This window comes from Rhinopithecus roxellana, chromosome 1 (genome assembly GCF_007565055.1).
Source record: "Rhinopithecus roxellana isolate Shanxi Qingling chromosome 1, ASM756505v1, whole genome shotgun sequence".
Lineage (NCBI taxonomy): Eukaryota > Metazoa > Chordata > Mammalia > Primates > Cercopithecidae > Rhinopithecus > Rhinopithecus roxellana.
Genome location: NC_044549.1, coordinates 93684191 through 93709066, shown reverse-complemented (window position 1 = coordinate 93709066; position 24876 = coordinate 93684191).

Here is a 24876-nt window from a genome sequence, read left to right as displayed (position 1 = left end):
GGGCTACTGAAGTCAGACTTCCTTTTATCCCAATAGGTTGAACTATCTGTAGCAGATTTATTTTACAAAGCCATATCCTACAGACATGTGACTAAGTGTATATTTCATCGTCATACTCTGATATTTTGATGTCTAGATTTTATCTCATCCTGCAGATTATCTGAAATCCTATCTCCAATATTTTCCTGGCAATGTCAACTATCTGCTGCTAAACTGAGCCTTACAATTAGAAATTTAACATATTTTAGATGCTGAACAAGTTAAAAAAAATAAATGTAAGACATAACCCTCATAAGCAATTAAAAAATTATACTAAGGCACTTTTTATTTTCATGAAATACCAACTTCTGACACCTCTGTTATACCCATGCTACAACTCAGCTATAGCTACTGAAACAATTTATATCACTGATATTAAATCACACTCCTTGTATTAGTATTAGTATATTTTTAGTATTAGTATTAGTACAATTAACAAGTAAGTTAAAAATTAAGAAACAGAAATTTATCTTGGCTGGGTGCGGTGGCCTATGCCTGTAATTCCAGTATTTTGAGAGGCTGAGGTGTGTGGACCACATCGCTTGAGGTCAGGAGTTCAAAACCAGCCTGACCAACATCGTGAAACCTCGTCTCTACTAAAAAATACAAAAGTAGCCGGGAGTGGTGGCACGTGCCTGTAATTCCAGCTACTCAAGAGGCTGAGGCAAGAGAATTGCTTGAACATGGGAGGCAGAGGTTGCAGTAAGCCAAGATTGTGCCATTGTACCTCCAGCCTGGGTAATAGAGTGAGGCTCCCTGTCAAAAAAAAAAAAAAAAAAGTTTCTGAAGTTGAAGATTTAATTATGCTAAATGGAAACAATTTGAAAAGGAAAGTTATTACCAGAACTGCCTGTTCATCTTTCCTGCCCTCCCTACTCTAATCAACTCTCCTCAATCTGTTTCCATATCCATTTCCTACTTGCCACTAATTCCTAAGACACTTGCATTACGTTCTATGGAACTCAGAGTCATGACTTATGTCTTCAACCTCATCTTTAGACATTTTCTTTACCTTCTGGTATATTGATTGCTCAAAACCAAACTGTTTCTTGGGTACAACAAAACACAACCTGTAAAAATGCTTTTCACCCATATTTCTTTCTAGTTTCTGCAGTACTTCTCTGGTCCCCTTTATAGCAAAAGTCCTTAGAAGAGCTGTCTATAGAATTTTGATTTCAAATTTTGATTTCAAATACATTTCTTTTCTTTTTATCTTAAATTCATATTCCGTGGGATTTTTCATGGAAAAAAACCTCAGCATTTCATGGAAAGTTTTCTTGTAAGTGTCAATATTTGACCCATTTTTACCATTTGACAATGTTGATTCTCTTCATCTTGTTATTCTTATTTTGTCCAACTCTACCGGCAAATAGTTTTAAGTTAAAATCCTTTTGTTGATTACTCCTCATTTTCGTAATTTAAAATGTTTGGCATGTTCAAAGTTTTGTGTTCAGAATGGTCATACGTTCATTTATCTGTTTGTTTTGTGGTCTTTCTGTACTCCTTCTCTTAGCGATCTTATCTGGCCTCTGGTTTTACTCTCTGCAATCATGGCTTTCAGATTTGTATTTCCGGCCTGAACCTCTCTTCTCAAATCCAGTTTCATATATCCAACTACCTATTTTATTACTATTTTATGTCTTTTCTGAAATTTTCAACTTTGATTTTAAATATAGAAGGTACGTGTGCAAATTTGTTGCATGGGAATATTGTGTGATTCTGAACTTTGGAGTATGAAACCCTTCACCTAAGTACTTAGCACAGTACCCAACGGGTAGCTTTTAAACCCACTCCCCAGTCCTCTAGTAGTCCACAGAATCTATTGATTCCAGATTTAAGTCCATGTGTGCTCAGTGTTTAGCTCCCTCTTATAAGTGAGAACATACAATATTTGGCTTTTTGTTTCTGTATTAATTTGCTTAGGATTTTTACCTCCAGTTCCATCTGCAAAGTTTCTGCAAAGAACATGATTTTATTCTTTTGTATGACTGCATAGTATTGCGTGATGCATATGTACCATATTTTCTTTATCCAATATTGATGGGCACCTGGGTTGTCACCATGCCTTTGCTATTGTGAATAGTGCAGCAATATACCTATGAGTGCAGATGTATTTTTGGTAGAAGGATTTATTTTATTTGGGGTATATACCCAGTAATGAGACCACTAGGTCAAACAGTAACTCTATTTTAAGGTACTTGACAAATATCTAGGCTGCTTTCTGCAGTGGCTGGACTAATTTAAGTCCCCATCAACAGTGTATAAGCAATTCCTTTTCTCCACAGGCTTGACAGCATCTGCTGTTTTTTGACTTTTTTAATAATAGCCATTCTGGCTGGTGTGAGATAGTATCTCATTGTAACTTATATTTTCATTTCTCTGATATTTAGTGATGCTGAGCATTTTTTCATACAGTTATTGGCAACTTTTATGTCTTATTTTGTGAAGTACCTATTCATGTCCTTTTTCCATTTTAATGCAGTTATTTGGATTCTGCTTGTTGATTTGCCTAAGTTCTCTATAGATTCTAGATATTAGGCCATTTTCAGATGCATAGTTTGCCAATATCTTCTCCCATTCTATAGGTTGTCTGTTTGCTCTGTCGATGGTTTCTTTTGCTGTGCAGATGCTCTTTAGTTTATTGAAGTCCCCCTTGTCTATTTTTTTATTTTTGTTGCAGTTTCTTTTGGGTACTTAGCCAAAAATTATTTGACGAGGCCCATGTCAAGAACAGTATTTCCTAGTCTGTCTTCTAGGATTTTTTATAGTTTGAGGTCTTACATTTAATCTTTAACGCATTTTGAGTTAATTGTTGTAGGTAGTGAAAGTAGGAGTCTACCGTCATTATCTTGAATATTGCTAGTCAGTTATCCCATCACCATTTATTGAATATGAAGTCCTTACCCCATTACTTATTTTTGTCAGCCTTGTCGAAGATCAGATGGTTTTTGGTGTGAGGCTTTACTCCTGAGTTTTCTGTTCTGTTCTGTTGGTCTATATGTCTGTTCTTGTACTATATACTACTATTTTTTTTTTTTTTTTTTTTTTTTTTTTTTTTTTTTTTGAGACGGAGACGGAATCTCGCTCTGTCGCCCAGGCTGGAGTGCAGTGGCCGGATCTCAGCTCACTGCAAGCTCTGCCTCCCAGGTTTACCCCATTCTCCTGCCTCAGCCTCCCCAGTAGCTGGGACTACAGGCACCCGCCACCTCGCCCGGCTAGTTTTTTTGTATTTTTCAGTAGAGACGGGGTTTCACTGGGTTAGCCAGGATGGTCTCGATCTCCTGACCTCGTGATCCACCCGTCTCGGCCTCCCAAAGTGCTGGGATTACAGGCTTGAGCCACCGCGCCCGGCTTATACTACTCTTTTCTAGTCTTAAAATAAGTTTCAAAGTTACATGTCCCAAACAGAATTCTGAATGCACACGGCTGCTATCCTGGTCTTCCTGCAGTCTCTCCTGTAGTCTCTCCTGTCTCAATAAGTTCCAAGCGTGATCTTATATTTACTTACATGTAAGCCGCTGCTATAACTTTTTATTCTTCTCATTCCTTCAGGTATTAGTCCATTTTAACATTGCTGTAAAGAACTACCTGAGACTCGGCAATTTATGAAGAAAAGAGAGTTAATTGATGCATGGTCATGCATTGCTATGGAGGCCCCAGGAAACTTAGAATCATGGCAGAAGAGGAAGCAAGCATCTTCTTCACAAGGTGGCAGGAGAGAGAACATCAGGGGAAGTGCCACACTTTAAAATCATCAGCTGTCATGAGAACTCACTCACTATCATGAAAACAGCATGGGGGAAACCTCCTTTGTGACCCAATCGCTTTCCACCAAGTTCCTCCTCCAATACATAGGGAATATAATTCACAATGAGATTGAGTGGGGACACAGCAAATTCGTATCATTCCATCCCTGACCGCTCCCAAATTTCATGTCCTTTTCACATTTCAAAACCAATCATGCCTTCCTCCAAATCCCCAGTCTTAACTCATTCCATCAATAACCCAAAAGTACAAGTCCAAAGTCTCGTCTGAGACAAGGCAAGTCCCTTCTGATGAGCCCGTAAAATCAAAAACAAGTTAGTTACTTTCAAGAAAAAATGGGGGTACAAGCTTTGGGTAAATGTTTCCATTCCAAATGGAAGAAATTTGGTATATCTCAGATCCTAGAAAAAAATCTCTATGGTAAGTTCTCTATGGTAAACAATCAATAATATTTCATAAATAAATAGAAAATGATTTATCTTTTGGAATGATTGAAAGAGAGTTATATTTTTAAATGTATTGATTTTGGAATATTTCGTTTGTAAAATTTCAAAATTTGTATTTAAGTAAAAATCAGTATAACACTGGTAAGGATACATTGTAGAGTGCAAATGTGAAATTGAGTTTTCTCTATTTCACCTAACTTTGTTAGAGTGAATGGAGTCATTTATTTTCTAAAAGCATAATTCTGATTTAATGACAGCATATCTATTATTTCTGATGTGATGCAATAATTCATAGAACAAATTTATCAGAGGTTGTGGCTGCTGAAGGTATTACACTGAAGATCAGAGACATGGTCGAGGCTTGCAGAGAGTTACATCTAGTGGGAGTTGTAATAAAGATCATGGTTTATTTCAACTTGGCTTCAGTGTCACATATACAAAATATTTTTCAAAAGACCAAGGAAAAGCAGATGTATGCAAGGTGTAATTGATCAAAACTAAAATATGCATTTGATCTAAGTTGAATCAAATATTACACATCTAAACCTCTTAGCAGAACTGTGAAGCCTGGTCATAGGAAACTACACAAACTTTGTGATTTTTCTTATAAGAATTTAGTATGTATATTAATAAAGTAATAAAGGGGAATTCATGATAAAGAAAATCAAATGTGTACAATAAAGATACAAAATATTGGTATCAGCATTTTTATTTTAAAGAATGCCATGATTCTTAATTTCTGCATTTTACTAATTTGATGACTGGCAAGTAGTTATCATCTAGCCAAAAGGCTAATTTAATCATTTGGATCTGAATGTCCCCATGGTGATAACTATTTCAACATTGGCACATTTAGTTCTCTGCTCATAATTAATCTTATGCTGACCATTTTCACATAATGTAAATCTATTTCTTGCTTTTGGAATTGCATATCTAATTTACTGTGAAAATAAGCCAATATTGCATCTGCTAAAGTAACTAAAAAGTAAAACTGTAAACATCATCAGCTAATGATTTTTATCATTTAGCTTTACTTTTTTTAACTTTTGGAACTTTGCAAATATAGTTACTTTTAGCCAAAACTTTGAATTACATCTTTAGTTTGCATGAGTAATTATGCCTTGGCATGAAATAATATTTTATTTTATATACCAAGAGTTTCTTGTTGGTAGTTATGTAAAGAAAGCAGTCCAATAACCACCACTGATAGAACACATTATACTTAAATAAAGTTGATTTTTTTTTTTTTTTTAGCTGAAACCCAAGGGACAAATATGGAAGAGTAGAAAATATTTTGAACAGCAGTGAAGTTCTAAAATATGCTTGAAGAAATGCTTACTCCATTATAGTTGTTTTTTCATTTAGTTGTAAACCACCCACTTTATGGAAAGTTATATTGAATATAATGCTGACTTCTGGTCATGTCAGCATAAGATGCAATAGGTTTGCTCAGTGAAATTAAGGGATCACTGACAAACCACAGGGACTCATGGACAGGTAAAACCCAGCTCATTAAAAAAAAATACTTTAGCTTTGCATGACACTTTTAACTTTTCAGAAAATTTTCATATCAACTATTGTATTTGTCTTTCTTAACTCTGGTGGTTCATCAAGTATTAGAATTAAAGAAAATCTCAGTTTCCTAAAAACTTGTCTCCCCACAAATTCTCACTCATATAATATATGTTAAATTATGCTAATGACTAGGACTCACTGGCATTAGTATCACCACTCTCAAATTTGGGACAAAATCAGGATCCATTTACTTCATAGCTATTGCAAAATGCAAAATTATGTTTTGCATTTATTTTCTGTACACTCTATGATCTAAATATAATTTAAAATTTTTAAAATTTTTTCTTTGTTTTTTAATCTGGCTATAACATCTCCTTCCTAATTTGCATCCTTTGTTGATTTTACAGTGTGACTACTTGATTTCCAGATCTTCCTATCACTCTAAGTTTGTTTTTTACTAAAGCATCATTGTTAATATAAGATTGTTTCTCACCAGATAGAAAAGCACATTTATTTGTTAAGGGCATTCTATCACTAAATTTTCCTGCTAGAACACTTAGTCAAATTCCCAAGGTCCATGAGTAGTATCAATGACACTGACATCAAAAATTTGTGTCCTTTCTAGGTTTAATACTCATGATTTCCTAAACTTGGAGCATCAATTTTCTTATCTTTTTGTGAAAACCTATAATTTTCCTATTGTTTCTTGATGAGAATACATGGTAGTGATTATTGAACCCTAGGCAATCAACAAGATACTTCTTTTACCTGCATGCCTTAAAAGATTTATATGACATATCATGGGCTTAGAACTGCAATAAATATTTTCCAGTGGTTAAGCAACAGTTTTCCCTAATTTTCCCAACTATTGCTTAAATTTGAGTTAATATCTCTACTTAAGCACACTCTTGTGTGTGTGTTTTTTTCTTACTTTATTGTCTCCGAATAGGCTTTATAAAAGTTTAAATGTCATGGAAAGTGCAAATTTCTGAATGAATCCAGTTTGAAATGGGATGTCAGACTTACCTGTCATGTACTTAATTTTTATGCCTAAAATGAAACTAATAGATCCTTATTTCTGATATTATGTAAATGGTTCAGAAGGAATAGAGATTAAAATACCACACCAAATTCATCATCTTTCTATTTTAGGTGTTGGTAAGTAAAAAAAAAAAAAAAAAAAAAAAAAAAAAAAAAAAAAAAAAAAAGGTATATTTTCTTAAATCATGGGAAGGCATTCATGCCACTGCTTGGTCAAGTTTTTGTTTTGATGTTTTATTTCTATGTGAACCTCAGCCAAAATTTTTGTCACAAGTCAGCAATTAGGGTTTTGCAAAGACATTTTGCGGTTTACTCATGAAGTGTAAAGATAAACTTCTGAGGGAGGAATCAAAGTTATCACTCTAAAAATTAACTATATTCCATTGCAACATGTATCGCCTTCAGAATTATTTTCCATCATTTTCTCATCATAGGAAATATTATCCTATAGTCTAATGGCACAAGACAGGAAAGTCACAAACCTTAGATTTTTACAATATATTTCTTCCACTGCAACAAATATAGGACATGTACAGGTAACATGTATTATATAAATAGGTTTTAATGAATGTGAATAAGCTAAGTAGCATAAATCCTACATCTAAAAACTAACATATAATTATAAAGAAACAATTTCAACTCTTTGATCACATTTTCTTTTCCATACTTGAAGTACGAGTATAACGCGATTTTATTAATTCAGATGAACTCCTGCTCATATTTATCATACCTGTTGAGCAGACTTATTGAAACTTATTATACAAATTCCCTAGCTGCAGATTATATTATTTAAAAGCATATTGTCCATTAAAATATCCCCAACTGTCAAAATATCAGATATTTCAATTTTTTAAAATTAAAAACCTATACTAATATAATGGATGCTGAGTGATATATTTCACATCTCTTTTAACAGAACTATACATTTATATTTAGGTGGACTGTTCTAGAGTGTCTCTTTCACAATAAAATCCCGTGTATATTAAAGTATGTAATCAAACAATACTTGTTCACAACTTTAGTAATTACACTCATGGCAATGTTTTAACATTTTACATCACTATTTTTAAACCTAAGTATCTTGATTTATTATAATAATTACTGACCTCATAGAAGGGCATGCTGTAACTTCTTTATTTTATTTTTTTTTTTTTATTTTTATTTTTTTTTGAGACGGAGTCTCGCTTTGTCGCCCAGGCTGGAGTGCAGTGGGGCGATCTCAGCTCACTGCAAGCTCCGCCTCCCGGGTTTACGCTATTCTCCTGCCTCAGCCTCCCAAGTAGCTGGGACTACAGGCGCCCGCCACCATGCCCGGCTAGTTTTTTGTATTTTATTTTTAGTAGAGACGGGGTTTCACCGTGTTCGCCAGGACGGTCTCGATCTCCTGACCTCGTGATCCGCCCGTCTCGGCCTCCCAAAGTGCTGGGATTACAGGCTTGAGCCACCGCGCCCGGCCACTTCTTACGCATTTAGTCACTATTATAACTTTACATTTCTCAGTGGAGATTCATAGTTTTACAATAGTTTTAGATAATTTTATTGGTACATATCATCTAAAGTAAATACATGCATTAGCCCATCTCCACAAACACTAAAACAGGGACAGAATTATTTATTTTCTTGGCATTAAAATAAGGACAGTATTCAGAGTTTAGATTCTATTCTAATGTTGCTCCAATTAAGTTACTATCAATTAACATTACAGATTATGAATATTTTAAATATTTTCTTAAGCTAATTTTTTGTTTTATTCTAATGTATCTTATCATTTGAGAAAATAATTATAGTTCTTTGCAATACATTTCTTTATTTTATTTATCACATCGATGTGATAAATTTAAATATCTATCTTACCATTATGAAATAGCACCGCACCACATTTTTCAGTTTCACTAAGCATTATTTAAAAATTTTAGCCATCCATCTGTCTACCCTATTCAAATAGGCTTATACAGGAAGGAAGTCAGTCTACGTACAATATTTCTTGCACAATAGATCTTGAATTATTTGTTCCTTGCTAAGGGTAAATCTCTCAAACAAATATTTTTCCCCTACTATCCATATCTCATTTAATAGACACATATCATTTATAAAACTACTAAAACATCTCACTCTGGTATATAATATTTGTCCAGGATTTGGACAAGACCTTTACATTTTTCCTGGTAATATATGTGAAATATATATTTGGACAAGAACTTTACATTTTTCCTGGCTATAAACGTAGGCATTACTTTGAGATAGTGGCCGGGGGTTTAATAGCTGTCTGCTTAGTGGGAAAGATGTGCAACTAAATGCTCACGCTTTTCATTTGTTAACTCTTGACTACTTCTTTGCTAAACTTCCTTTCTCATTTTAATGTATGCTGTTCTGCTTCTGCACCAACAGAGGACTCTATTTGTCAATTGGTTAAATTCCAATTCTCCTGAAGCCTCATGTTGATAACATTAATTTCAAATTCAGTTAGCGTATTTCCTTTCTTAATGGCCAACTCCAATCTGTGACATGTTGTTTATTTAATCTACCTGTCAACATAGAATGTTCAATGATAAATCACTGGGACGTTTCTATATTATGCACTGTCATGTCGTATTCCAATTGGTTAACTTTGAAACAGCAGCATATTGTTTTCTTCCTCATTTCTTGGGTGTGCATTATAAACTTTCCAGACAATTCTGTCCTGGCCACTCACTGATTTGTGTCCATTAAAATTATTTGAATTACTACATTTTGATAATTTGACTGTCACATTAGTTTTTAAAATTTCTAACAGTTGGGTCCAGGTGCTCATTCCATTTTCACCATTAATTTGACCTTTGTTGAAAGCATTGCTGCATTTTTTGTTTGTTTCTTTATTGTAGCAATAAATAACTTCAGGACAAGTTGACAATGTATTCCCTTGGAGCCAAAGTCTGGCCTGGCTACAAGCTCTATGGGAAGACGTGTATATTTTATACATGGCTGGTTAAACTTTCACTTTAAAGTTTATTTTCAGTGTCTTATTATTATTAATCAATGTATAACATTAGAGCTTATAATTAATAGAGTTTACATTACATGTAAGACATATACAACATGTCCCATTTTTTTCTTTCCATACTCTATATCCTAATGGCATCAAAATGACTTCAATGGTATTTTAAGACTTTTTATGTTGAGTTACTTTCACAAACACATTATTTATTTAATTTAAAAAAGCAAATGAATTCTAATGTACCACAAATAAAGCTATGATAGATGCATGGAATAATGAAAAGAGCTGACATACTTCTAACTTACTTATTGTTTTTCAATGTGCACACTGATGCTCACTCTGTTACTCAGATGTCATACCACTCACAGCAATAACATTTTAATTTTTTAACACTATTTCATACCAAAGTGCATTTACAAAAGTTTCTTTTTGCTTGATGTATAATCCAAATGAACTTTCTTTGCTATCATACTATTAATTTGTTGAAATACTGTCTGGTGTCCAGGACTTTGATTTCTTTTTGTTTTTGTTTGTTTGTTTATTTGTCTTCAAACAGCTTTTTTTTTTTTTTTTTTTTTTTTTTAAATCTTGAAAAGGTCTCAAGTGAATAAATGATCTGACATTCAATTTCTAAAAATTAAGTATTTTTCCACATCTTTTGAGCTGGTAAATAGCCTTCTTCAGGCTGGGCACGGTGGCTCATGCCTGTAATCCCAGCACTTTGGGAAGCCAAGGCAGGTGAATCACGAGGTCAGGAGTTTGAGACCAGCTTGACCAACATGGTGAAACCCGTCTCTACCAAAAATTCAAAAACTACCAGGGCATGATGGCTTGCGCCTGTGATGCCAGCTACTCCTGGGGAAAGAGAATCGCTTGAACACGGGACGTGGAGGTTGCAGTGAGCCGAGATCGTGCCACTGCACTCCAGCCGGGGCGACAGAGCGAGACTCATCTAAATGTTGAAATGAAATTGAGAATATTGGTTGATTTGTATTTCTAAAAGATAAGTCTAGTTGTTCTTAAAAGCTGTGAGGAAAAGTTTTGTTTTGATCCTACTTATGTCTTCATCACAAATATTCTTTTTTAAAAAAGAATAGAAACAACTTTCTGCTTAGCCATATTATAGCCATATTATATCAATTTAGCAGTTAGTCTGCAGCTGTAAGACAGACAATTAGTAAGTCTTTCAGTATGTTCACAACTGTTTAAAAATTACACATTAGGCGTTTTCACAATTTAGGTCATACATAATGCAGTTCACATATTATTTTCATTAAAATGTAACCATAAGTGTAAATGAACACACACACACACAGAAGACAACTGTAAGTATATATGTGTATAAATACGTATGTGTGGGCCAGGTGCAGTGGCTCATGCCTGTAATCCCAGCACTTTGGGAGGCTGAAGCAAGTGGATCACGTGAGGTCAGAAGTTTGAGAACAGTGTGGCCAACATGATGAAACCCCGTCTCTACTAAAAATACACAAATTAGCTGGGTGTGATGGCACATGCCTGTGATACCAGCTACTCCAGAGGCTGAAGCAGGAGAATTGTTGAACCCAGGAGGTAGAGGGTGCAGTGAGCTGAGATTGTGCCCCCGCATTCCAGCCTGGATGACAGAGCAAGACTCCGTCTCAAAAAATAAAATAAATAAATAAATAAGACTCACAAGTAGTAATTTACTATTGTACATGAATTGTGCTAGGTACTTTGTTATCTACTTCATTTGATCTTAAGCCATAATCAGCCTAAAAACTTATTTAGAAATAAAGATTTAATATTCTGCTTATTTTAGGTGAAAAAGATTTTGATTGATTATATTTGTGATGTTTGTTAAATTAACTTTTCATGACATAAAATGTTTGTAAAACTAGAATAAAATAAATAAATTTAATTATTCTATTAAATTTAATTAATTTATCTGTTTAAAGATATGGAAGATATGATCAATATAGCAATGTTGCCCAGGACAGTTCAAATTTAAGTATTTATAAATCAGATTGTTTACTGGAATGGAAGTTTAATTACACAAATCACTCAAAACAAATATTTCAAAATTTCTTTGTCTTATAAACAAATTTTGTCTTATAAAAGACAAATTCAAAGGTTGGGCTGTAATTAAATGATACATAATTCATTTCTCAAATCTCATAAGTACTGCACCATTCATATTATTTCACAATACATTACTATGTATTTTTAACCTTTCTTCTACTTAATATGAATATTTAATTATTTGTTTATCCTGAAATTACTGTTGAGAAGACAGTATATACCGGATGCAATATATATTATTCAAAAATATCATTTATGAGTAGTACTAATAAGCTAGTAAATAAATAATTAAATGTTTTGATAATTTTTTTTGAAGGGAAAGGATAGGATGCTGTCACAGACGGCACAGAGCTACTCACCTAAACGTTAGATGTAATGTAAAACATCAGACTGAACCTCTAAATATCTCTAACTATTTGCGGTTGATCTCTTTCAGTAAGTGTTTGAGTATATTTCTGACCTGTTGTTAATTTCTGACTGTCGGATCTCAGATAATACAAACTCCCTGGGGCTCTTGCCATAATCCTCGTAGTAGTGAAGGGAGTGATAATATTGCAGGAAATAGAAAAGCAATGCAAAGATCCAAATAGTGTCACAGCTGGAAAGAAAAATTGTGTTTCATGTTTAAGTTAGAAAAGCACTACTGAGAACCTGGGTGTTACGTTGGTTAACGTTGCCATAACAAAATGCCACAGGCTGGGCGGACTAAACAACAGAAATTTATTTCCTTACAATTCTGGAAGCCAAAAGTCTAAGACCAAAGTGTCAATAGGCTTGGTTTATCCTGAGGCCTCTATTCTTGGCTTGCAGAAGGCCACCTGTCACTGTAATAATCCAAAAAACCAGCATAGCAGCAAACCGGGCATTTATAAGTATTGTTGAATAAATGACTCAGGTTAAAATAGACAGCAAATAACAAAAACATGCTATTCATATAATTTGTTTGCTTCCTCAGAAATAATTGCCAAGTATCTTTTCAATCAAATCAAGTGAGGGCAAATGTGTGACTCCCAAACCAATACCCATCTTCTGCGGGAGAGACAATCATTGTGGAGCCATTCAAAAGGAAATTGTTTCAAAATTTCTAGTAAACATAGAGCCAAGTTGATACCCACTTAGCATATTTGTTCACGTTAAAAATAACTATGACTGATGAGTGAAACACACCCCAGCATCTGAATACAGGTGGTTTGACTGTAAATGACCCACATGTTGGCTACAAACTTAGACGTCCTCAAGTTTAATCCTGTGCTTAGAAGAGTCACACCAGAAAACATACCTTCAATGATATTTTCTATACTTCAAGAGCTATTTTTCTAGCTTATGGGTTTGTCCTTATATTGACAGTTGTTCATAAGAATGGGAAAAAAATGATTTATGAGGAAGCAGCTCGAAAGAGAAACATGACATCTGCAAACAGGGACAATTTGACTTCTTTTCCTAACTGAATACCCTTTATTTCTTTCTCTTGCCTGATTGCCCTAGCCAGAACTTCCAACACTCTGTTGAATAGGAGTGGTGAGAGAGGGCATCCCTGTCTTGTGCCAGTTTTCTAAGGGAATGCTTCCAGTTTTTGCCCATTCAGTATGATATTGACTGTGGGATTGTCATATATAGCTCTTATTATTTTGTGATACGTTCCATCAATACCGAATTTATTGAGAGTTTTTAGCATGAAGGGCTGTTGAATTTTGTCAAAGGCCTTTTCTTCACCTATTCAGATAATCATGTGGTTTTTGTCTTTGGTTCTGTTTATATGCTAGATTACGTTTATTGATTTGTGTATGTTGAACCAGCCTTGCATATCCCATGGATGAAGCCCACTTGATCATGGTGGATAAGCTTCTTGATGTGTTGCTGGATTCAGTTTGCCAGTATTCTATTGAGGATTTTTGCATCGATGTTCATCAAGGATATTGGTCTAAAATTCTCCTTTTTTGTTGTATCTCTGTCAGGCTTTGGTATCAGGATGATGTTGGCCTTGTAAAATGAGTTAGGGAGGATTCCCTCTTTTTCTATTGATTGGAATAGTTTCAGAAGGAATGCTACCAACTCCTCCTTGTACCTCTGGTAGAATTCGGCTGTGAATCTGCCTGGTCCTTGACTTTTTTTTTGGTTGGTAGGCTATTAATTATTGCTTCAATTTCAGAGCCTGCTATTGGTCTATTCAGGGATTCAGCTTCTTCCTGGTTTAGTCTTGGGAGAGTGTAAGTGTCCAGGAAATTATCCATTTCTTCTAGGTTTTCTAGTTTATTTGGTGGAGGTGTTTATAGTATTCTGTGATGGTAGTTTGTATTTCTGTGTGGTCGGTGGTGATATCCCCTTTATCATTTTTTATTGCATCTATTTTATTCTTCTCTCTTTTCATGATTGTATATTTACAAAACCCCATCGTCTCAGCCCAAAATCTCCTTAAGCTAATGAGCAACTTCAACAAAGTCTCAGCATACAAAATCAATGAGCAAAAATCACAAGCATTCTTATACACCAGTAACAGACAAAAAAGAGAGCCAAATCATGAATGAACTCCCATTCACAATAGCTTCAAAGAGAATAAAATACCTAGGAATCCAACTTACAAGGGATGTAAAGGACCTCTTCAAGGAGAACTACAAACCACTGCTCAGTGAAATAAAAGAGGACACAAACAAATGGAAGAACATACCATGCTCATGGATATGAAGAATCAATATTGTGAAAATGGTCATACTGCCCAAGGTAATTTATAGATTCAATGCCATCCCCATTAAGCTACCAATGACTTTCTTCACTGAATTGAAAAAAAATAAACTGCTTTAAAGTTCACATGGAACCAAAAATGACCCCGCATTGCCAAGACAATCCTAAGCCAAAAGAACAAAGCTGGAGGTATCACGCTACCTGACTTCAAACTATACTACAAGGTTACAGTAACCAAAACAGCATGGTATTGGTACCAAAACAGAGATATAGACCAATGGAACAGAACAGAGCCCTCAGAAATAATACCACACATCTACAGCCATCTGATCTTTGACAAATCTGACAAAAACAAGAAATGGGGAAAGGATTCCCTGTTTAATAAATGATGCTGGGAAAATTGGTTAGCCATGAGTAGAAAGCTGAAACTGGATCCTTTCCTACCATTTGACCCAGCCATCCCACTCCTGGGGATATACCCAAAGGATTATAAGTCATGCTGCTATAAAGACACTTGCACACATATGTTTATTGCGGCACTATTCACAATAGCAAAGACTTGGAATCAACCCAAATGTCCATCAGTGGCAGACTGGATTAAGAAAATGTGGCACATATACACCACGGAATACTATGCAGCCATAAAAAAGGATGAGTTCGTGTCCTTTGTAGGGACATGGATGTAGCTGGAAACCATCATTCTCAGCAAACTATCACAAGAACAGAAAACTAAATCCCGCATGTTCTCACTCATAAGTGGAAATTGAAGAATGAGATCCCTTGGACACAGGAAGGGGAACATCACACACCGGGTTCTATTGTGGGGAGGGGGATGAGGGGAGGGATAGCATTAGGAGATATACCTGATGTAAGTGACGAGTAAATGGGTGCAGCACACCAACATGGCACATATATGCATATGTAACAAACTTGCATGTTGTGCACATGTACCCTAGAATGTAAAGTATAATAAGAAAAAGAAGAAAGAGAAACATGAGACATTATTTATATTAATTGGAGGTTTATATTTTAAAAGTTTCCTTAAGAACATTGCTCCAGTTGGATACTGAGATCAGTTGCTTATGACTGGGACTCCCAGGAAGAACAGTTGTAGCTCCCAGGGCAATTGAGGGGAAAATATGTATCTGTGTATGAGTTAAAGGAAAAAATGAGGCTATCTAAATATGTGGTACTATATAAGGATAAAAATAGGAGTAAAAGCAAAAGGAAAATCGAAAAACAATCAAAGCTCTACCACAAGAATGACATTAATGACAATGTTAGACAATTCTAGAAGCTTGTTATTTTCCCATTATATTTTGTAACTTATTTTGACCCATGTTTCTACAATGTGATTACAGAAAAAAGGGTATACATCCTCCTTTTGGGAGAAAGCAATATATAGTCTCAGAACTATTTACAGGTGGCCCTGTCCATTTGCATAATTTTGAATGACTTCTCCTTAAGGTAAACAATGTCTTTAAAACATGTGCTTACAAATGTGTGGAGGACCACATCATGAAAACAAGAGTTAAGTTGAAAACTTTCATGTGACATACATTATCATCTGAAATGGGAAAATCAAGCATAGGATCACTGAAGCAAGCAAAATAACATTAACCTCTACTGAATTTTTAAAATATAATAATGCAAGTAAACTTACAATGAATCAGAAAGGCTTTTCACAGGAATGGTAATATTACCTTCAAATTACAACAGCAGCATGTTTGTTGTTGTTAGGTTATATGTCAGGTATGAAATCTCTAAGTGCCACTGAATCAGCCAAAAATTTCAAAATAAAAGAAAGGAAGAGAATAGCATGGATTAAATGATATACAGAGAAATAATTTATATACAGGGTTATGAAAAGTTATTAAAATTTCTCAAAGTTGAGTTGGGTGCCATGGCTCACATCTATAGTCCCGGCTGCTCGGGAGGCTGAGGACGGAGGATCACTTGAGTTCAGGAGGTACAGCTATCTAATTATGTGGTACTATATACTAAATACATGGTACTCTATATAAGGCTACAGTGAATCATGATGTTGCTGCTGTCCAGCCTGGGCAACAGAGTGAGATCCTGTCTGAGAAAAAGAAAGAAAGAAGGAAAGAAAAAAAGAAAAAGAAGAAAGAGAGAGAGAGAAAGAAAGAAAGAAAAGAAAGAAGAAAGAAAGAAGAAAGAAAAGAAAGAAGAAAGAAAGAAGAAGAAAGAAAGAAGGAAGGAAGGAAGGAAGGAAGGAAGGAAGGAAGGAAGGAAGGAGAATGAAGGAATGAAGGGAAGAAAGAATAAAGGAATAAAAGAAATAAAACAATAAAGAAAGACAGCCCTCCCGCCTCCCTCCTCCCCTCCTTCCGTCCGTCCTTCTCCGGCCCTCCCTCCCGCCCCCCTCCCTCCCTCACCCTCCACTCGCCCTCCCCCGCCCGCCCTCCCCTCCCCTCCCTCCCCTCCTCCCCCTCCCCTCCCTCCCCTCCCTCATTTCGCCCTCCGCTCTCCCTTTTTTCCTTCTTTCTTTCTTCCCTTCCTTCCTTCCGTCCTTCCGTCTTAGCCTTCCTTCCCCTTATTCACTGCCGCGGCTTTCTTCCCCCCCCTTTTCTCCTTCCTCCCCTCTCCTCGACCTATCTTTCGGCGCTTCCCTCCCAGTCTCACCTCTTTTCTATATTTTGAGCCGTCCGACCTTCTCTTTTTGGGTGGTTTTTTTCGTTCAAACTGAATTGGCTTCTCGAGTATTTAAAATGGGACTGGTGCTACAAAGATAGTGATGAAGGAGAGGTCCCCTACGGTCCGTTCCCGGCAAGGACTGCCATGTTTAGAATTGACGGTATTTGAACTAATTAACTAATGGGCCCTCGGCTCAAGAAAGTAAAAGATAAAGTAAATGTGTTTAAATAATAGAGGAATGAATAGTCACTAGGAAAATAACAAATTCACGGAGCCCAGTCAGCCTAGTTCAATTTCTGGAGCCATCATTTACATGTTGAGTTGTCTAGAAAAAAGTTATCCAATCTATCCGAGCCTTATCTTCCCTTTCTTTAATATAAGAATGACTCAACTTTCTCAGGTTGTTCTAAAGATTAAATGATGTTATATAAACATTGAATAAATGTTGGCATAGGAGAATATGGTCAGTACTCCACTAATGACAACTGTTATTAGTAAACTCCTCTGGTTTTTAGGACACCTACTCCCCAGGACTACTCCCTAAATGCCTACTCCCTAAAAACCTCAGCTAAAATGCCACGTGCCTCAGGAAGCCTATGCAACCTATCCCTAGGTTAAATTGCCTCTCTTCTCTAGTCACTATAAGAACATTAATTTTGTTTAGATTATTATTGCACATATTGTGCAATTTTAACATTTTTGCTTTTGTATTAGTCTACCCCAGTTACATGTAAGTTTCTTAAGATAAGGAAGTATTTCATATGTCTTTGTATTCATAGTAGGGATATAAGTTAATTAACCAATTTGTTAAGACATAGGAAATATTCTTTTCTTATATTTCTATTTTAATTTATGGATAAATTCTTGTTTGGGAGAAAATTTATTTTAGGACATTGTGCCATAATACTATTTTAAAAAATAACTATGTTACCCTGATACAAAATACTGTTGTTAACTCAGTTTGAATATGAGAGTTCTGGATATCTTCTAAAGGAATTCTTAACATAACAAGAAAGGCGCAGCTAACCACTATTAAAATACTAGTCCACGGGCGGATCACGAGGTCGAGAAGCGAGACCATCTGGCTATACGGGGACACCCTGTCCTTACTTAAATACAAAAAACTAGCCGGGCGCAACGAGGCGGGCGCCTGTAGTCCCCATCGTCTACTACGGGAGGCTGAGCAGAGAATGGTAAAAACCCGTAAACCCGGGAGGCGGAGTTTTGCAGTGAGCTGAGATCCAGCCACTGCACGCCAGCCTGGGCGACAGAGCAAGACTCCGTCTCAAAAAAAAAAAAAAAAAAAAAAAAAAACTAGTCCAGATAGACAAAGAGTTCTTTGATTATTATTGTTATACACAACATTTTTATTCTGTTTACCTTTAGTTAGATTAAATCAATGTCTATTAACCATGAAAGCTAAGAAAAAGAACAAGTAACCTCTATCTTAGGTATGTGGATGTTTAGTCAATCTATCACGTGGGAAAAACACGTGTCGGTGCAACTCATTCTGGAACATTAGAAATAAGGAAAACACATATAAATGCAGGTTTAGAGACCAAGAACATTTTTATATATTTGGAATAACAAGCCTTATTAATGCAATGCTTTGAAAGGACATAAGAGCTCCTTATGAATGAGTTTAAGATGAAATTCAGAAATTCCATGAACAATAGAACACAACACAATATTAAAAAGAAAACATAAAATTAGTAAGGGCGGTATAATCCTCTCCTTTGAAAATTCATTTTAAAAGGCCTTTTCTATGCTATCTCACACAAACTTTTTAGTGATACTTTCATATAATTTTAGACTAAATTCAATCAATTTAATTTAATTTAAAATTCAATCAATTTTTACTAAAAACATTTAATATGCTACTTACTCTGTTTTGACACTTTAGATAAAGGATAATGTATATTTTAAGAGTCTGGGATACATTTAGTAGATTTCAGAGATTCTCATATGATCAAGGTCTCAAAAATACAGAAGCCTAGGACACAATAGAATAAACAAATGAAGAAAGAAAGAGAGAGAGAGAAAAAGAAAGACAGCAAGAAAGAGAAATATATAGAGAAAGAGGGCAAAATAGAGAAAGAGAGGGGGAGAGAGAAAGAACAGAAGGAATAAAACCTACATTTAGTAGATTTTAGAAATTCCCACATGATCAAGATCCCCAAAATAGAGGAGCCTAGGAAAAAAATAGAATAAACAAATGAAGAAAGATGAGAGAGAGAGAGAAGAAAGAGAGAGAAGAAGAAAGAAAGAAAGACGAAAGAAAGAAAGAAAGAAAAAGAAAGAAAAAAAAAGAAAGAAGAAAAGAAGAAGAAAAAGAAAGAAAAAAGAAAGAAAAAGAAGAAAGAAAGAAAAAAAGGAGATAAAATTTAGAGCAATAGAAAAAGAGGGAAGCGAGAGAATAACAAAAAAGCAGGGGTGGAACTGAAGAGGAGGAATTAAGGAAAATTAGAAGGAAGTAAGGAAGGAAGGATGCGAAGGAGCCGTATTCGGACTGCGTAAGACTTCTATTACTTCGAAACTCTTTGTATATGTATGCTTCTGAAACCCTGATATTATATCAAACGTCTCAATCTCTAAGGTGGACTCATAAACTTCAAGGAGATTTCAGGACAATTTGGTAGGAAAATCTCAAAAGGTAGTTGTTTGAACTTCTTTGAGAAACCTCCAAACTGCTTTCCACAGTGGTTGAACTAATTTACATTCCCACCAACAGTGTATAAGTGTCTTGTTTTCTCTGTAACCTCACCAACATCTGTTATTTTTTTGACCTTTTAATAATAGCCATTCTGACAAGCATGAGATGGTATCTCCTTGTGGTTTTGCTTTGCATTCGTCTGATGATTAGTGATGCTGAATATTTTTTCATGTTTGTTTGTCACTTGTATGTCTTCTTGTGAGAAGTCTCTGTGCATGTATTTTGTCCACTTTGAATGAAGTTATTTTCAGCTTGTTGAATTGTTTATGTCCCTTACAAATTCTGGATATTAGACCTTTGTCAGACACTTAGTTTGTGAATATTTTCTCCCTATTCGTAGGTTGTCTATTTACTCTGTTGATAGTTTTGTTTGCTGTGCAGAAGCTCTTTAATTAGGTCCTGTAAGTATACAGATTATAAACCAAGAGAATCCCAATTAATTGTGAAATAATTCCACCAAAGTTAGGTTCCATAAGGGAGACAGATGGTCATTAGAGAGGCTTATTAGGACGTGATCTAGCATGATATTCAAAAAGTCTCACAGTTGCTTCATTGCCAAGTTTTAGATAATTCATTTTTGCATATCAGTTAAAAGAAGATGAAATAGCTTAAGACTCGACTCTAAAATACTAATTAGCATCAAGATGAGGAGAAAAAAATAAATGGGTGGAAAAAATAAATCTGCTCCAAACATTTGGAAGAAAAGGAAATCCCATACTGATGCTGGTAAATGGGAGGATACACGTGTGTGGGAGAAAGATTTTCTCTTAATACAAGTTCCCCTCAATCCTTACGTTTATAAAGTAACTAAGAAAGATGAAATTTCCTTTAGTGATTTATCCTTAATTGTGAACACTCTCTTTCTTATTTTCCTCTCTTTCGCTACTTCTATTCCCTGCAAAATAACTTCTATCCTTAATGAAAACTCTGCATTTTCTCACCTAATGCTAATTCTACCTTTTCTCTAATGATGCGAAATTATTTGCAGTCTCCTTCCCTAGTTCAGGGCCATATGGCAGGTTACCATCCTACTCTTAGTCCACTGCTGCTCCAGTAATTATGTTATTTGGCACCATAGTCTTGTCACTCTTTTTTCTTTTATTTATTTATTTTTTTTTTTGAACGGAGTCCCGCTCTGTCTCCCAGGCTGGAGTGCACTAGGGCGATCTCGGCTCACTGCAAGCTCCGCCTCCCGAGTTCAGGCCATTCTCCTGCCTCAGCCCCCCGATCAGCTGGGACTACAGGCGCCCGCCACCGCCCCTCTGGCTGAGTTTTTTGTATTTTCTTTTTTTTTTAGTAGAGTCAGGGTTTCATCACATCAACAACTGTGTTAGACGGATGGTCTCGATCTTCTGACCTCGTGATACCGCCATTTCGGCCCTCCCAAGTGCTGGGATTACAGGCTTGAGCCACCGCACCCGGCCAGTCTTCTCACTCTTACTACCTTGGTTGTATACTTACTTCATCCATATTTAAAAAATAAAAATGAAAAATAAAAAACTTGGTATTTTCCTCTTAATTTTCATTTCAAGGGGGCTATGATTTTATCATCCACAATTTTTTCATTTACCTCAAATTGTCAATTAGGCAATCAGGAGTCTTAAGGAGACAAACTGCTATCAAAAAGACATTCTGTACATTCTTCTCCAGCAAAATGATCCAATAAGGACTTAAGGAATTATACATCCAGAAACAAAACATAATTTCTAAGAACAGTAAACAATGCTATACTCTTCTGTTAGCTTTTTAATAGGGTTAATAGACTGGAAACTATATGAGGAGAAGGAATGCGCTTATTCTGCTTATCACTGAAACATCAATAATAACAAAATTTCTGTCTTCACATATAAGAATTTGTTAAATTTGCATTGCATAAATGAATAATCAAGTAAAAAATGAATTGCAAATAAGTGAGACAAAGTGAATTTACAAGCATATTATGCATGGATCGATGGCTGACATTTAAAACAGTTTTCAATCAGGAAGGCAGAACAAGATGGTGGAATGAGAAGCTCCACTCATCCTCCCCCGACCTCAACCCCTGCAAGGACACCAAGTAAACAGCGATCTTCAAAGAAAACAAAACAAAACAAAACAAAACACCTTCATAAGGATCAAAAAGCAGGTGAGCACTCATAGTGCCTGGTTTTATCTTCTTATCACTGAAAGAGGCACTGAAGAGGTAAACATAAAAGCAGTCCTCAATTGACAGTGTCAATCCTCCCCCAATTTCAGTAGCAGCTGCATGGTGCAGATAGCTTCTCTGGGCGCTAGGGGAGGGTGAACACAGCAATTGTGAGCCATTGAACTCTGTGCTACTCTGTTAGAGCAGAAAGGAAAAACGGACCAAACTCAGCTGATGCTCACCTATGGAAGGAACATTAAAACCAGCCCTAGCTAGAGGGGAATCACCTATCCCAGAGATCAGGAACTTAAGTTCTCTCAACCTCACCACCATAGGATGCAGCACTCTATGTCTCTAAGCAAACTTGAAAGGTAGTCTATGCCATAAGGACTGCAATTCTTAGGCAAGCTCTAGTGTGAATTAGTCCAAGAGACAATTACCTGGAGGGCCATGTGACACACGGAGACACTAACTTGGGCAGACAAGGAAGTGCTAGCATCACATTGCCCCTTACCCCAGGCTGAAGAGCTCATAGTTCAAAAAGAGACCCCTTCCTTCTGCTTGAGGAGAGGAGAAGGGAGAGTCGGGAGGACTTTATCTTGCATTTAAGATACCAGCTCAGCCACAGCAATCGCACAATCAGAGTCATGAACTAAGCCCCATGATGCCCCAGGCCCTACTCCCAGATGGCATTTCTAGACACACCCTTGGCCAGAAGGGGATCTGCTGGAAGGGAACCAAAATATCTCATGTACTCCATAAATATATACACCTACTATGTGCTCACAAAATGTTAAAAATAATAAAACAAAGAAAAAGTAAAAAGTAAAAAATAAAATAGTTTTCTAATAAAATTTTGGGCAAGATATTATAAACCATCTAAGAGATAATTCTGTCTAAATTATTTTAGATGGACCAATCTACATCAGCCCAAAAATGGCAGGCACATTATCTATTTCTTATCACGTTTTTGGTTAGAGTATGAACTAGATTAATATTGAGATGTCCAACTATTATGAAATTCTAAATTTTTTTAAAGTTTTAAAAATATATTGCTCACAATTTAAAATTAATTGATGGATTAAAAATAGATTGACTTATGAATATGTGGTTATTCTTTGTTAAGATAATGAAAATGTATTGAACTCTTATTTTAATTGCTGCCTCTGTGCCATATCACCTCTATAAACCAAAAGGGGATCCTCTATATTTTTAATTTTTTCTAACAATATTTGTAATTTTGAGAATCTTCCTGAAAAGCAAATAAAAACAAATCACTTTCTGTGTCCCCCCTCCCCAGTAACTGTTATAATAATTTAGGCAATAACTGGAGTAGAAATGTCAGCTAAATGGTACTGGAAACTTGCTTTCTTGTTTAATCAAAAAATTAAGAAAAGCCTACAAATCACACATTATATCATTATTTTAATATACCAATCTGATGCTTCAACAGAGTTGAAATTTTTGAGATTCTAAATTATCAGAGAAACGTTGATATTCTTTAATTATTTGATCATGTTTCAGATGTTTCAGCATGAGAAAGGTACTTAGTTTGCTCTTTGGTGTTTGAGTGTTGAGGTCATGAATTATTACTAGAAAACTATTCAGGTTTTTTTTTTTTTTGAAAAAGTTAAATAAAATTAAAATAAGAACATATATCTTACATATCTTACTGCTCAGCCAGCAGCAATTTTTGTAGTGGTTACCATGTTTTCATTTTGAACTTTTCGTGGGTAAACAAAACAAGCACTATTTAGAGATTCTACCTAGATAGAAGATATACATATTTGTGTAAAGCCATAGAAATAAATGCCAAGGATATTTTTTTCTTTTTAGTGACTTTGAAATGTCAGTCATTAAGGCTATTATAAAAATTGGGATTTCTAAAAGTAGGAAACAACCTAAAATGAATTTATTATTTTTGTCATTTATGTGAATGATTTATTTTTAGAAAATGCAACATCTCTCTAAGAAAACATTCTAACAATTTTATATAATTAAATTGAATGAATATAAATAATAATTACATTAAACTAATATGCATTCTGTAGACTGTTGCATTTTAAAATACTAACATAGTAGATTTATGAAAATGTATAGATTACTTTGAGGAAACTTGAATCTATCCACTATAATGCCAAATAAGATGCATTATTTCTGTAACTGGAATGAATTTACCCTGCCTTCGTTTTAACAGTCTTATTTATTATTTAGTAATATCAGATGAGAAATTACACATCATTCCTTAACTTGAATTGATCTGACGTACAAGTAACTCACAGTAATATCACCTTGGTCTATCGGTGAAAAAGGCATTTTATTAAAAAAATTATGGATTATGAAATTTAATAATTTTAACCACTTAAGTCCAAAATTTTTATGTACTGTTTTTATAAAAAGTCTTTCTAAAATGCCAAATGTTTCTATGATTTCTATATAAATACTCTGACTATGCCATTAACTTCTGTTAAATGACTATGTTATGTTGATGAAAATTACTTACAATGTTTTGCTGACATATGTGTGTATGTAATTTTCAATACAAAAGACTAGACTTAATCCTAGCATTCACTTCGTATAATTTTATAATTTTTGAGTGGGCTTTCTTTTTCCATCTTATATCTCCTGTAATAGTCATTCTTCTGATACCTAATTGTTTTTTCTCCAATATTCTGATTCTATAATATTCTATACTTGGAAATTAAATATAGTTCATGACTTATATATACATATGTTGAGTTAGAATTTCTGGATAAAATGTCAAAAGTAATATCTATAACCATAAATAGTATAGTGTTTTAGTTAACAGAAGCTTACTCTTTTAGCTTCTTGATTTCGAAAAATAATTTTCTATTTCTGTGTT